General features: G+C 44.2%; 1 pseudogene; it reads left to right on the plus strand.

Annotated features, from left to right (window-relative positions):
* Positions 1-1,371: 1,371 nt before the first annotated feature.
* LOC126261476 (5S ribosomal RNA) lies at positions 1,372-1,489 on the plus strand (annotated as a pseudogene).
* The last annotated feature ends 12,856 nt before the right edge of the window (positions 1,490-14,345 follow it).

Consider the following 14,345-nt stretch of genomic DNA (forward strand, 5'->3'; position numbering starts at 1 on the left):
GTGCAACCTGGTAGAGGGAGGAAAGAAATTGACTCGGCGGCAGTGGAAGTAGTGACCACAGCAATGCAAAAGGGGACGAGTGGTGGTGTGCAAACCTGTGTTGCACGTAGAATCGCCCGAACATTGGACATACCCGTGAGCGCGGTGCGTAAAATCCTACAAAACATCCTTCTTTACTACCCATTGAATATTACCCATGTGCACGAGTTGCTTCCTGTTGACCTGCCAGCAAGAGAGACCTTTCCTTTAGAATTTCTTGCTCACGAAGCCCATTTTACAGGATATGTCAGTACACAGAATTGTCGAATATGGGCAACGGGAAATCTACACTCAAATCAACCAGTACCACTTCATCCTGTAAAGGCCAGTGTGTAGTGTGCGTTAACTGCATCATTTATCATAGTGCCATATTTTTTAGAAAAGACAGGTACTTCTGGTCCTGTCACCTGTACCATCACTGGTAAGCGCTATGAGTGTTCTTTGAGCAACCACGTCATTCTCGCTCTCCAACAGCTTGGATGTACGGAGGGGTTCATTTTTATGCAAGCTGGTCGGTGTGGCCAAGCGGTTCTAGGCGACCGCCACGGTCGCAGGTTCGAATCCTGTCTCGGGCATGAATGTGTGTGATGTCCTTTAGTTAGTTAGGTTTAAGTAGTTATAAGTTCTAGCGGACTGATGACCTCAGATGTTAAGTCCCATAGTGCTCAGAGCCATTTGAACCATTTTTTACGCAAGATGGCGCACCTCCGCACATTGCAAATCCAGTTAAGCAGCTGGTGCAGAGGCATTTCGGAAATGCTAGAATTATCAATCGCCATTTCCCTACAGCCTGGCCGTCCCGATCACCTGATCTTAATCCGCGTGACTTCTGGCTGTGGGGCTGTCTGAAAGATGTTGTGTTCAGTGTTCGGATTGCACAAACTTAGCCGCTTTGAAGGCACCCATTGCGCAACGCATTTTGTACGTGACCCCGGATACATTTCGACTAGTTGTGGAACGTGCTGTTCCTCGATTTCAGTTTGTTGCGGAAAACTGTTGACAGCATATTCAGAATGTTTTGCGCTAGTCATTCAGAAATTAATAATCCGATTTGATTTTGACAATTAAAAACCGATGAAATTCATGCTTTTGATGCGTTTATGGACTCATAACAATCAGAAACCTATGTGTGTGATGCTTTTTATACGGTTTTTGGCCTCATGGCAATTAAAAACCGATTTTTCCCATCCGATGTGGCATAACCTTGCCGTGGTGTATGGGCCTACGTAACTAACAGTATCACAACTGTACACCCATACACTCTGAGTAGTACAGTGTGTTTAACGTCAAACGTACACTTTAGGCATTGTTGTATGATTCATTTGTCATTTGGCCAACGGCCTTGCCGCAGTGGTAAGATCGGTTCCCGTCAGATCACCGAAGTTAAGCGCCGTCGGACTGGGCTAGCACTTGGATGGGTGACCATCCCGTCTTCCAAGCGCTGTTGGCACGCTGAGTGCGCTCAGCCCCTGTGAGGCAATCTGAGGAGCTACTTGATTGAGAAGTTGCGGCTCCGGTCCCGGAAACTCACATACGGCTGGGAGAGCAGTGTGCTGTCCACATGCCCCTCCATATTCGCATTCAGTGACGCCTGTGGGCTGAGGATGACACGGTGGCCGGTCGATACCGTTGGGCCTTCATGGCCTGTTCGGGAAGATTTTTTTTTCCATTTGTCATTTGTAGTCGATCACTATTAAATTATATTACAGCGCCACATTTTGTAACCATTTATTTTTCTTCTGCCATACGTTTTCCCCCTTCTCCGATAATATTCCGTTGTAATTTGACGTCATCCTGACCAGTGGTGTTATTTCTACATTGATTTCAAAATTTAACTTTAATTGTAAACACCCGTATATTCCAGAACAACGTGGGGCCCCCAACTAGTATATTATACACATCTGCATGCGAAAAGAAGCTGCAATTTGTGAAAGACTCCCAACATAAATTTGCTATGGTCGCAGGTTCGAATCCTGCCTCGGGCATGGATGTGTGCGATGTCCTTAGGTTAGTTAGGTTTAAGTAGTTCTAAGTTCTAGGGGACTGATGACAACAGCAGTTGAGTCCCATAGTGCTCAGAGCCATTTGAACCAACCAACATCAATTTGATGCACTGAATTATCGGTATAATTAGTCATCGACATAAATTTACATGAAACTTAATTTGATCCATAAGACACGTCGTAATTCTGACGTCGGCCTTGTCTGACGCCATGGGAGTGAAGCGACAAGCACCAGAACACATGCAGTAGCCTCAGATGAACAAGGGGCAGCAGTTATAAGAACCTTTACATGAAATCGACAGGTGCAACAAGCATACGCTCTGTCACCCACATGTGTGTGTTTTTCAGTATAGCGCTCCACTGATTTGCATAGTGGGAAGGTGCCAGTACTGATGCAGCGAGATATATCAGTGCAAAAAGCGTATCACTTGCGTTATTGATTTGTAGTGAACAATAATAAACAACCATTACTCACGTCAGACACATAATGGAACCGTGGACAACCAACGATCGCAGTGTAAGTATAGCCACGGATTTGAGAATATGCTGACGATGCACGCTTTTTTGTGGACTAAACAATAAATTACAGATTGATTTGAAAGGAAAGTATCTCAGCTCGAAACGCCAGGGTCAAGTAAAAATGATTTTAAAACAGTGTGATGTGTGTTCTACTACAATCAAGACCCATTGTCGGCAACCTCTGTGTGGGCTCGAATCTTTCTAATTCCACTTTCATGGTCTCGCGAAATACACGTAAGAGGAAAGATTGTATTGATAGACTCTTGTGGGAACGGCATTTTAATAGTAAACCGCACCGTGACGCTAAACTCCTCGAGTTGGCTGGGTATTTCTATGACGCTTTCACGATTACTAAGTGGACCTGTAACTATAGACGCTGCTGTTCTTTGGAACTTCTGTAGTCCCTCTAATAATCCTATGAGATGTAGAGCCCAGACAGACGAACAATAATATTCAAGAATTGATCCAACGAAGGTTTTGCAAGCCACCTCCTTTGTTTGTGGACTACACTTCCTGGTAATTCTTCCAGTGAATCTGCCTGGTGTCAGCCTTTCCTGCTATTACTATTATGTGGTCGTTCCACTTTAAATCGTTCGGTGCGCATACATCTCTTTCAGCAACTCTGATATCCCTTCCAGCAACTCGGATAAATAGCTTCCTTTTACTACGAGCATAGGTGGACTGTCGTTGTGCTGCGCTCTGGTAACAACTAAGTCATCTAAATATCTTACTAAACTAAGTACTCGATTAAGTACTCATTACGACCAACAAACGGGGTTAACACAAAGTGGATCTGAACGCCTCTTGGTAAAAGTTTATGTTGTATTTATAAGCTTTGGAAGACCACCGTTTCGGACTGAAAAAAGCTCTTGAAACGAATGCTCAGAGAGCGTAAGGTAGCAGTTAAATTCTAGTACTACGTGTGTCGTCGCCTACTTCAGTAGCTACCGCCTACCTATATTTAGAATAGCAGCAAAAATTCAAAAGCACAACAGCTGCCGACAGGAAGGAAGAGGGCACAAAGGTAAATGGAGTACGGATTTTCCCGGACCATTGCAGCGCGCTCGCGGGAAACCACACAATTAGGGACAAGCGGAAGGCCTTCGTCACAGAGAAGATTCGCTCTCGGTCCCGTTTGAATTCTCCATCACCGATAAAAGGCATTACCTCTTTGGTAATTCCCACCAGCCGTGCTGGCGAAGCGACAGAAAATCAGTGAACACCTGGTCGTCAGATAACCTGAACGGCACAGGACGACTTTTAAAGCCTGAGCACGATGGAAACCGTGGTTGACTCCATTATGCAGTTTCGTCGACGTGGTGCCACTGTTTTAGTCTCGCTGTTATCTGGATGTTAAAAACTCAGTTTCAAAGCAGTTTCTTGTAATTCCCACGTCTTTTCAATTCTCGACCTGCAGTGGTCCTACTTTTCCTGCGTTATACGGCACCTATGACGCTGGTTGTATTAATTTGCAGCTTTTCTGTTGTTACCTAGGACAGATAAACAATAATTTTCGCTTATGCCTAATTCGTATACAATTCCCTTCACATACTTGCACAATAAATGTGTCACAAATGTTTTGCGCGTCTGTAAGCAGAAGGTGATAGCTTCTCACCAACTGAACAATATCGTGCGTGCAGGTTGATTTTTTTCGCGTGAGTGTGAAATGGACCTGTTCATCAAAAACGAAGTATCCGCGACCCACAGCGTGATATTTTCCCTCTTTGCACTTGTTCTGACCATCCGTTTCACTTGCTTCACTTCCTCTTTACATACCTGTCGATCGGACTACAGCCTTGTCCCACATCCTCGCAATAAGTGTGTGTAAGTTAACTTCCCAAAATTATGCTGATCTGATTTCGAGACATATTGTAGATTTCTCCAAAATGTTATCCCTATTTACTCCTATGTCATGTCCGCATCTCGTGGTCGTGCGGTAGCGTTCACGCTTCCCACGCCCGGGTTCGCGGGTTCGATTCCCGGCGGGGTCAGGGATTTTCTCTGCCTCGTGATGACTGGGTGTTGTGTGCTGTCCTTAGGTTAGTTAGGTTTAAGTATTTCTAAGTTCTAGGGGACTGATGACCATAGATGTTAAGTCCCATAGTGCTCAGAGCCATTTGAACCATCCTATGTCATTCTATACTTCTAACATGTTAGTTTAAATTTCGAAGTCGAAGTTTTTCTCTAAGATCATATACGTGTAGAAGGCAGCATGTTATTTTCTCTTCCATTAGGAAATACTTGCAAGAATCTTTTCCTAATCGTCTGTCGTCTGCGTAACCTGTAGCTAATCTGCCAACTACCATATCACTTTTCACTTCTACCGTTATTCACGCAATTTCACTCAACAGTACCGAAGTGCAAGATAGCAAGGTGAATAAGCGGTAGTTGTGACACTTCGTAGTTCGTATATTCATCATTAAGGTGTATATATGTTACATATTCTAGGAATACCATCTGATGTCGCTGACAGCTGTCGTCGTTTCGGTAATTTAAATACGAAGATAGCTTAATTTGGATGTAACCTGTCATTACACTAATAGATACCAGTAGGTGCTCGAGACTGTGCTCTGTTAAAAAAATTGTGAAACCCGATCACCACTTTCTCCTGGAAATACGATACCGCCTTTCTTTAAGATGTCATAGATTGTGAACTCAGTTTTGAGTAAGTTGCTGGTTTCAGAATCTCTCGTAAGTATTGTAAATTCTATGGTATTTCGATAAACATTGTCTTATATGACCATCAGTGTGTTAGTTATCTGTTGAGTTCTGATTGAACGGAAAGGAACACTGGTTAAGATATTGAACTGCCATCCAAAAACATCGGAAATGAAATTCCTGTCTACCCAGTCACATTTAGGTACCCCACGATTTCTTTAAGTAACTTGAGACAAATGCTAGGATGGCTCCTGAAAAAAGTGGACGGTCGATTTCCCTCCCCATCCTGGTCCCCTCATAGTAAGTGCTCAATCGCGATTGCCTTTGGCGTCGAGTGGACGCTAAACCCTGAGCTGCCCTTTATGGTGAACGCAGCACTTAAGCTTTTTCTTCTTCCTCCCTTTCTAATTTTTCATTACTTTGCAGTTCTTCCCATGTATATGTTAACTCATTTCTCGTTCAGGTACGTACTGTTTTCTCTGCAGTTCACAGTACTTTCCTCCCTGGGTTTGTGACACGAACACAAGTTTCTCACTTTCTCGAAGTTGCAACCTTAGTATTTAGAGTGATTACTTCTTCTCGGAAGTCTCCAAATTTTTTTCTTAGAAGCATTGTTTGTACTCATTTGAAATTACTTTGTCTTTTGACCCGCATCAACTTTAACCACTAGTTTCATTTCCCGTACATTACATTCTTGAAGATGAATTATTTCTCCAGCTACATGTTACTTTCGCTGTTTTCGCATTCTCCTACATGAATTTGTTTGTCTATTTATAATTATTTCATGTACTGTTATTTTGCAGTCCTTTTTAAATGAAGTACCACCGATAAATTTGCGTGGATCATTGACAGAGGGATTAAGATTTCCAAGTTTATCCTAGCACAAAAACGTCGTTTTTCAAAACTAACGTTTGCATTTGGTCGTATTTTGTATTTTTTACTGTTGGAAAGATACCGTGACACACACGATTTTTTTTTAAAAAAAACCTGGCAAATCTGTCACAGTCGCGCTGTTTGCGTAGTAGCTGTATTGCAGTCGCTCTTTTAGGCGAAAGCCTGTATCTCAGTGACTCCACGAGTAAGCGCCGAAAAACAAATATTGAAGTTCTAGACCAAGAGATGAATACACTAAGCAGATTCAGAAGGATGTAGGTTGCAGTAAGTACTGGGAGATGAAGAAGCTTGCACAGGATAGAGTAGCATGGAGAGCTTCATCAAATCAGTCTCAGGACTGAAGACCACAACAACAACAACAACAACAACAACAACAATCCCCCATCAGGTACTAAACATTTTTATCCCAAGTTAAGTACCTTTAGTTCCTGATAACCTTTAGCGTATGTGAAACAATGAAGCCGTACTGTAGGTACATTGCATTCCTTGAAAGGGTCTCGAATACGAGCATTCCGGTACGTCATGGTGAAGCCGTTCTCAGGTGAGAGGGAAAGTGCCTGCTGTTGGATCTGCCACTACAATCATATCTGTTCGTAGCAAGCGCCATGATGTATGTGGTGGCGAGTACTTACTACGAACGCGCCACCTGACGTCCGCTGTCAGAGCACGGTAAAGAGGGGAGTATTCTCCACGCATGCGCAACACAAGTAACGAAATGCTAGCGGCAATCAACCATCGTCTCATTGCTAGTCTAGGACGGGGACCAATGTTAGCAGTCCAGGCTATAGCTTCGGGGCAAACTGACATGACTACAATCTGTTGCGAGTTACGCAGGGTTGCCACAGGCATGAAATACCTAAAACGGGCATGCCCCAACAATCACTCTTGTCAGTCAAAAATGTGAATACCCTACTTGCTCGCTGTCATGCCATCTCACGCGTAAGTTACGTAAGTTAAAAGACGATTACTTGCTTGCACACCAACGCCAATGATCTTTTCCAGCAGTCGCGTGATGGATCAAAGATAAGTCTATTGCCCGGGCCCACCTGTTAACTTGAGCCAGAAAATACCAACAGGATAATTTTTGCAGGACTTCATCCCTGGCATTTTGTGTGGCTTTCTCTGTGGGGAATACATTATAAAGGTACACGGAGATACAATTATTAAGTTATGTTCAGAAAAATGAATCGGTATTCTACCACAGGCCACGTTCCCAAAAACATTTGGAAATATTGGATGGAGTGACAAACACTGTTGAGCCAAAGCATTATCACCGCCTGCTTAATAGCTTGTTTGCCCATCTTTGGAACGAAGTACATTACTGATTCCGGGTATTAGTGATTTTACAGTTTGTTGGTAGGTTTGTGGAGAAATGTGGCATTAGACGTCTACGCATAGGTCATGTAATTCGACTAAATAACGAGCCGCTGATCTGCTTACGCGGTGATGGCGTCCGGTAACGACGCAGATCAGTTCCCTAGGATTTACATCAGGTGAATTTGGTCGCTTAGACATCAACGTGAGTTCACTATAACGCTCCTAAAACCACTGCAGCACGGTTCTGGCTGCGAGACTCGGACAATTATACTGCTAAAAGATGACATCCCAGTTGGGGAAGACATCAAGCACAAAGGTATACAGGCGGATTGCAGCTGTCAGCGTGTCTTCCATTACTACCGCAGGTCCCATTCAAGCGCAGGAGAGTATCTCCCAAAGCATAGTACTGCTCCCGCCCTACTGCGTCCGTGGTGCGCTGCACGTTTCGAGCCGCCGTTCACCTCGCTGATGGTGTCTGCGAAGGGGACTATCAACCTAGTGTAGCAAAAATGTGATTCACCGAAAGAGCCGACACGTTTATACTGATCGACGGTCGAATCCCGATGATCCTCTGCCCACTGCAATGGTGATTGCCGATGTCGCTGGGTCAACACGTGAACACGTAGGGGTAGTCTGTTGCGGAGCTCTGTGTTCAACAAAGTACGATGGACAGTATGCTCTGAAACACTTGTATGTGCACCAGCATTGTGCTGTTTCGGCAGAGATGTCTCTGATCATCTATATTTCTTTATAGAGCAGACATGCCTCCGAATCCCAGGTTCTGTGAAGAGCCATGGACGTCCAACCACGTAGCTTCTAGTGTCTATCCTCCTACTAGATTAGGCGATGCTCGCGAGAGTAGCACGTGAATCTTTGGCAGCTTCGCCTTTTTCGAGATATTCGTTCACCGGCTCTGCGTAATAATAACCTGCTCTTTGTTGCTGACTTACGTCAATGGATTTCCGCAGTAGTAATAAGGTTTTGACTGATCAGTGTAGGTCTGTTTTATATACCATTGTCACTACAGCATTGGTGTGGCGATTGCAGACACTAACCTTGTATACCAGTAACACAACCAGTTTGTAGTTGCGACACTTCTTTACTGAACATGCCAGAGTGGCCGAGCGGTTCTAGGCGCTTCAGTCTGGAAACGCGCGACCGCTACGGTCGTAGGTTCGAACCCTGCCTCGGGCATGGATGTGTGTTATGTCCTTAGGTTAGTTAGGTTTTAAGTAGTTCTAAGTTCTAGGGGACTGATGACCTCAGATGTTAAGTCCCATAGTGCTCAAAGCCCGTTTGAACCAAATTTGAACTTCTTTATTGATTACACACACACATGAATTCATCAGCAGTAATAATTAATTAACAACATTTGCATATCAAGGCTCTCTCCACAATTAGTATTTACAATATTAACCGTCACACGTGTGACAACGGCCCCTTTACGTGCCGGTAACAACAACCAAAATAATAGATGATACGGATAATGTAGTGGGCTGTTAAGGCAGCCAGTCCACAGTGAAGTAGCCGAAAGGGCACGCGTCAACTCACGCCGTCTGGCGTTAAGTCTGGAACAGGATTCGTAATGAATGTGATAAAGAAAAGAACGTAGCTACTAGAACACTTAACTTTTATATCGTCCTTTGGTATACAGCATTCTGGATGATACAAGTGAGACTCTATCTTGAGGTACATGCAATGGTACAAATGGCGCCTTGCTAGGTCGTAGCCATGGACTTAGCTGAAGGCTATTCTAACTGTCTCTCGGCAAATGAGAGAAAGGCTTCGTCAGTGTAGTCGCTAGCAACGTCGTCGTACAACTGGGGCGAGTGCTAGTAAGTCTCTCGAGACCTGCCGTGTGGTGGCGCTCGGTCTGCGATCACTCAGTGGCGACACGCGGGTCCGACATGTACTAATGGACCGAGGCCGATTTAAGCTACCACCTAGCAAGTGTGGTGTCTGGCGGTGACACCACAGATAAGGTTGGGGTTGCGTTGTTTGGGGGAAGAGACCAAACTACGAGGTCATCGGTCTCATCGGATTAGGGAAGGACGGGGAAGGAAGCCGGCCGTGCCCGTTCAAAGGAACCATCCCGGCATTTGGCTGGAGCGATTTAGGGAAATCACGGAAAACCTAAATCAGGATGGCCGGACTCGGGATTGAACCGTCGTCGTCCCGAATGCGAGTCCAGTGTGCTAACCACTGCGCCACCTCGCTCGATGGATAACCAAATGTTTACAATGTCGGCAATCGCATTTCTCATTTAGTTTTACACTTACTGAAAAGGTAAAATTAATTCGATGCTATCTGACCTGTTTACACTTAGCATTCTACTACATTCAACGTCCGGAAGATTCTAGACTTTATGCAAGCTTAAGGCATAACGCCACTTTGATGAACGTGATGGACGCGAGCAAACGTTAACCTATTACGATTTCACAAAGACACGATCCAAAGGGTGAACTTATACTCAAATTTGGGCAGTAGGAAATCTTCTGCCTAAAACAAGCCTCTCGTTGAATGGAATAGAGAAATCGCGCGTTAACGTGGTCCGGACGCCCCTGAGATTTCCGTCACATTGCACGCTCGCGTGGCGAGGTTTGCTCGCGTCGACCACTATACACGTTTCTTCAGCGTGCCACTAAGCACCAAATCCAAACTTACAAATGCGAGGCGCTATTTCTAGCCGCTTTAGTAACATAATTTCACGGCCGTTCCAGAACATAACGCGCCTCGCCACCACTGCAGTGAATGTTTTGCTGGCCACTAGCACTACCAACATCCATTCACATAGCTCTCGAGATATCAGCAAATCCTGGTCGCCACTGGCCAGCCGTGTCACTATAACTTTGATACTTTCCGGCAGCGGCCCATGCTTCTTCGTTGCTCCAATTCAACTGGTCCTCACGGCATACGGCCGTGCCACGTGACATGGTGTCGCCAACTCCCCACAACGACAACATCGGAAGCACGTCACGTCACAGACTGACTCGGCTCATGCGCGGACCCAAACTCCCCGACTTGCGCACGCGCGCCACCATAAATAGCCTGCCTCAAAGACGCAAAGAGAGCAAGACACAGGGACAACGATCAAAGATGGAAGTAAGAATCGATATCGCCTGGCGCCAGAAACCCACTGGCTCAAGCATATTTAAGACTTGGAGGAAATACTCTCTGTCCTATTGACTAATCCTACCATGTTAGCACAAGATTTTAAGCCTACAGGAAACATTAACCTAGTCAGCAGAATTACAAACATTACCGATGTGATTAATTTCGTAATCATAGAAGGGATTGATAACTCGAAACTAATGTCCGCCGATGACACATTGAGAGCCTGCTGAAGTAAATATAAGGCATCTTTATGTGGTAGTTTGTTAGTGGATGCCACCTCTGCGGCCACTCTGAGGAAGTAATAACAGAATTTGGTGACCAACGATTTCAAGGTATCACCATTTCTGTTAGAATTAATTGTTGTGGGAATCAGTTTCCGGTGCATTAGTATTTTTGTTTGTTTCTTGCTTGATAACGTTCCAAACTGCTATTGTTTCATTCTTAGAGCACTGTCTGGTTTTAGTAAAGTTCTTGCATTTGCCATTTCGCAGTTACGGACAGGATGATTTCACAACACTGGTTCTGAGGCATTTTCAATAGCTTACTACGGCTTGTCCTCTCAGTTAGATATCGCTCTCTCTTCCTAACTTAAGTTATTTTAATTCCAGGAATTAGCCATCCCTTGTTCTTGCATCTGTTCAGTTTTACCCTTATATGTTCTAGGGGCCTCAAAAGGAGTTCAAAATTTATTTTACTCGTTCCAAAATGATTTTCGAACTAAACTTCGTCGTCAGAAGATAGCTTCCTTATTAGATGGCACCATTGCTGCGAGATACCGATATCCTTACCCGGCATTTCCGGGTCCGTTTTCTTCCTCAGCATTACTGTAAGCTATCTGGCTAAAAGCTGCACAACCATATTAATGCTCGCACGAATAACTTCATTTGTCGTCAGCCAACTTCTGCGTATGAGAAGGCTAACTTGCGTGGAAGGGTAGGGCGAGGGAATGCACGTTTAAATAATTCAAGCCTGTCGAAACCCGATTTTATTGTAGCGTTTGGACAGTAGTTGAGCAGAATCATTATCCCTTCCTGCAGTAGTTTCGTCGCTACCTCTCAATATGAATTTCCCTAAGGCTATTCTCGCAGTCTTTTCCTGAGATGCATTAGGTTGAAGGAAGTAGCATGTTTTGGAACGTGGGCTCGCGGAAATGTTTAAGTAGTCTCTCTGCGACACATGGTGACTTCCTCGCTGACTGTTTCTTTCGCGCTCTCATGTTGATTAAACAAATCCTAAACGATTCACACAGCTCTTCTTTGAGGTCAGAGCAGGGACAACCTGGATATATCATTTTAGCTCTTCATTTTTTATTTATAGGCGTGACCGGTGTCGCAGCATTTTAGCTGCATTGTCAGGTGTAATAAATCAAGTCATATTCAGACTGGGATGACCCAGCGTTCATAATTAGCAAATTTTCGCTAACTAGCGAACGGCAAATAACATTACGTAGGACGCTCCTTTGATACCATTAGTATCTGGTAAGCGAGAATAGTCTCTGTATTTCAATGGTGATCATCTCGTGGTCGTGCGGTAGCGTTCTCGCTTCCCACGCCCGGGTTCCCGGGTTCGATTCCCGGCGGGGTCAGGGATTTTCTCTGCCTCGTGATGGCTGGGTGTTGTGTGCTGTCCTTAGGTTAGTTAGGTTTAAGTAGTTCTAAGTTCTAGGGGACTTATGACCACAGCAGTTGAGTCCCATAGTGCTCAGAGCCAAGCCACAGACGGTTAACTGCTCAGTTTTTACATTATTTCGTAGATGATCATATGCGGTCTCTGCTTTGGTCACCATTAGCATGTAAGACTCCGCTATCTCACCAGATACTGTTACCGTATCACGAGACGTCCGCTACTTAACGAAAATGTCCTGATTATGAACGCTGGGTCATCCCATTCTCTTTTTTCCATCTGATTATGATTTAATTTTGCTGCACATGATGACGCAGTTAAACGGTTTCGAAACCAATATTCTTCGATTCTTTTCTGTTTCTACTGTTAACGCAATCTGTTGAGGATCCCACAATATAGAAAAATACTCAAGAATTTGTTGGATGAGGATTTTGTAAGCGATCTACTTCGTGCGAGGATTACGCTTCTTACAGTGCATCCTATAATTCTTAGCTGTTGCCCCCTAAATTCATATGATCAGACACACTTAGAAGCGAGACGATTGCGACTGATTTCAGTGTCTGAGCGCCGATCGTACAATCAACATATTGGCCCCTTTGATTATGTTTATTCCTGTACCCTTATATTTACGTATGTTCAGAATAATCTGCCAGTATTGTCAAATGCTGACAACCTGCTATTTAGGGGAAAAAACATCTGCGATTAGAGCCAGAAAGATATAAGCGTCTGCCGTGTCATATATTGCTTGCATCTCCTGAAAGACCTCAAGCACATTAGCTCTAGTGCCTTGACAGATAATACCTAGTTCGTTTTTTCAGTGCGTAAATGGAGTCACGCACTAAGAAATACTATTCGTGCCTTGACAGATAATACCTAGTTCGTTTTTTCAGTGCGTAAATGGAGTCACCAACTAACAAATACTATTCATCATGTATTTCTTACGACGCCGAGAATCAATGGAAATTGCCTATTTGTTTTTAGTTACAAACGAACTAGTTTTAAAGGTTGAATTCTATGTACCCGTTCGGTAACACGGTAAAAGAATACTTTTGTGCGATGTTGGGATCAACGTGTCTGTTAACTGTAGCAGCAAAGTACTAAGAATTATTAGAACTCTAGCAACGACTTAGTAGTGCTGCAGAATGGCGATAGATGACACACACGTAGGCGTTCACACCATATGTCGAAAGTTAGGTAAGGAAGGCGTCACGAACAAATTTGTTTCGATCTTTCACTGTCTTCTGTTGTTATCGATGGCATCAGAAACTGATAAGGCCACGTAGTTACAGTGATAATACAAGCCGGGTGACGAACGAAATTAATGTTTATCGATAATTCGGCGTCTGTTGTTGTTATCGATTGCATCAGAGACTGACCGAGAACAAGTCGCGTGGCTACAGTGATAGCACTTCTAATATCAGTAGGCATTTGTAACATCTCGTGTTCCATTCTTTCCGTCTCATGTTACCAATTGCGCCGTGGTGTCTTACTGCTACCGGCATGCAACAGCATTAGTTTGTGCCTGATTATTCTTCCTATTTTGCTGGCTCAGTTAATACATGTAGCTAAACCGAATGTGGTATTAGAACAACAACGTCCCGCTCAGTCCAATGGATACACAACACTTAAAAAGCATTTTGTTTGAGACCATAACTAAATGAGAGTCGTATTATCGCGTCAGAAGTACGAAGTATATAACCAAAGGAAATCAATCGTTGACAGAAGGTAATACATTGGTTGACGAAAAAATGGTCACCTCGAGTACATTCGATGTCGTCATCATCACGTGTCTCATAGTTCATGTGGCTCAAGATGAACACTGTAGGACATGGTTGTTAGTCTGCACAGCACCAGTTCCAAAAAACATAAAGGCCCCACTTCAGTTGGTTGGTCTTGCATCTTGTGGTACTACAGCGTGGTCTGTTGAGAGTCTTTCATGTTCTCCGCTTCTATGAATGACCAGAAGGGAGCTCTTCATTCGGAACCATCGACTTCACCATGTGCTGACATTTCCCCCACCACTTTGAGATCCTTGCTTGCTGTGGTGTTCCTCTAAGAGCTTCAGTAGTAGCAAACAAAATCTTTCTTGATTTCAGCCGAGGATGCGCGGGCTGGTGGCCATATAAAAGGTGGGCCTTCGTAGTCATCGCTTTGCTTATCTCGCATCTAACAGCTATT

The sequence above is a fragment of the Schistocerca nitens genome, chromosome 5 (genome assembly GCF_023898315.1).
Source record: "Schistocerca nitens isolate TAMUIC-IGC-003100 chromosome 5, iqSchNite1.1, whole genome shotgun sequence".
In the NCBI taxonomy this organism is placed as follows: Eukaryota; Metazoa; Arthropoda; class Insecta; order Orthoptera; family Acrididae; genus Schistocerca; species Schistocerca nitens.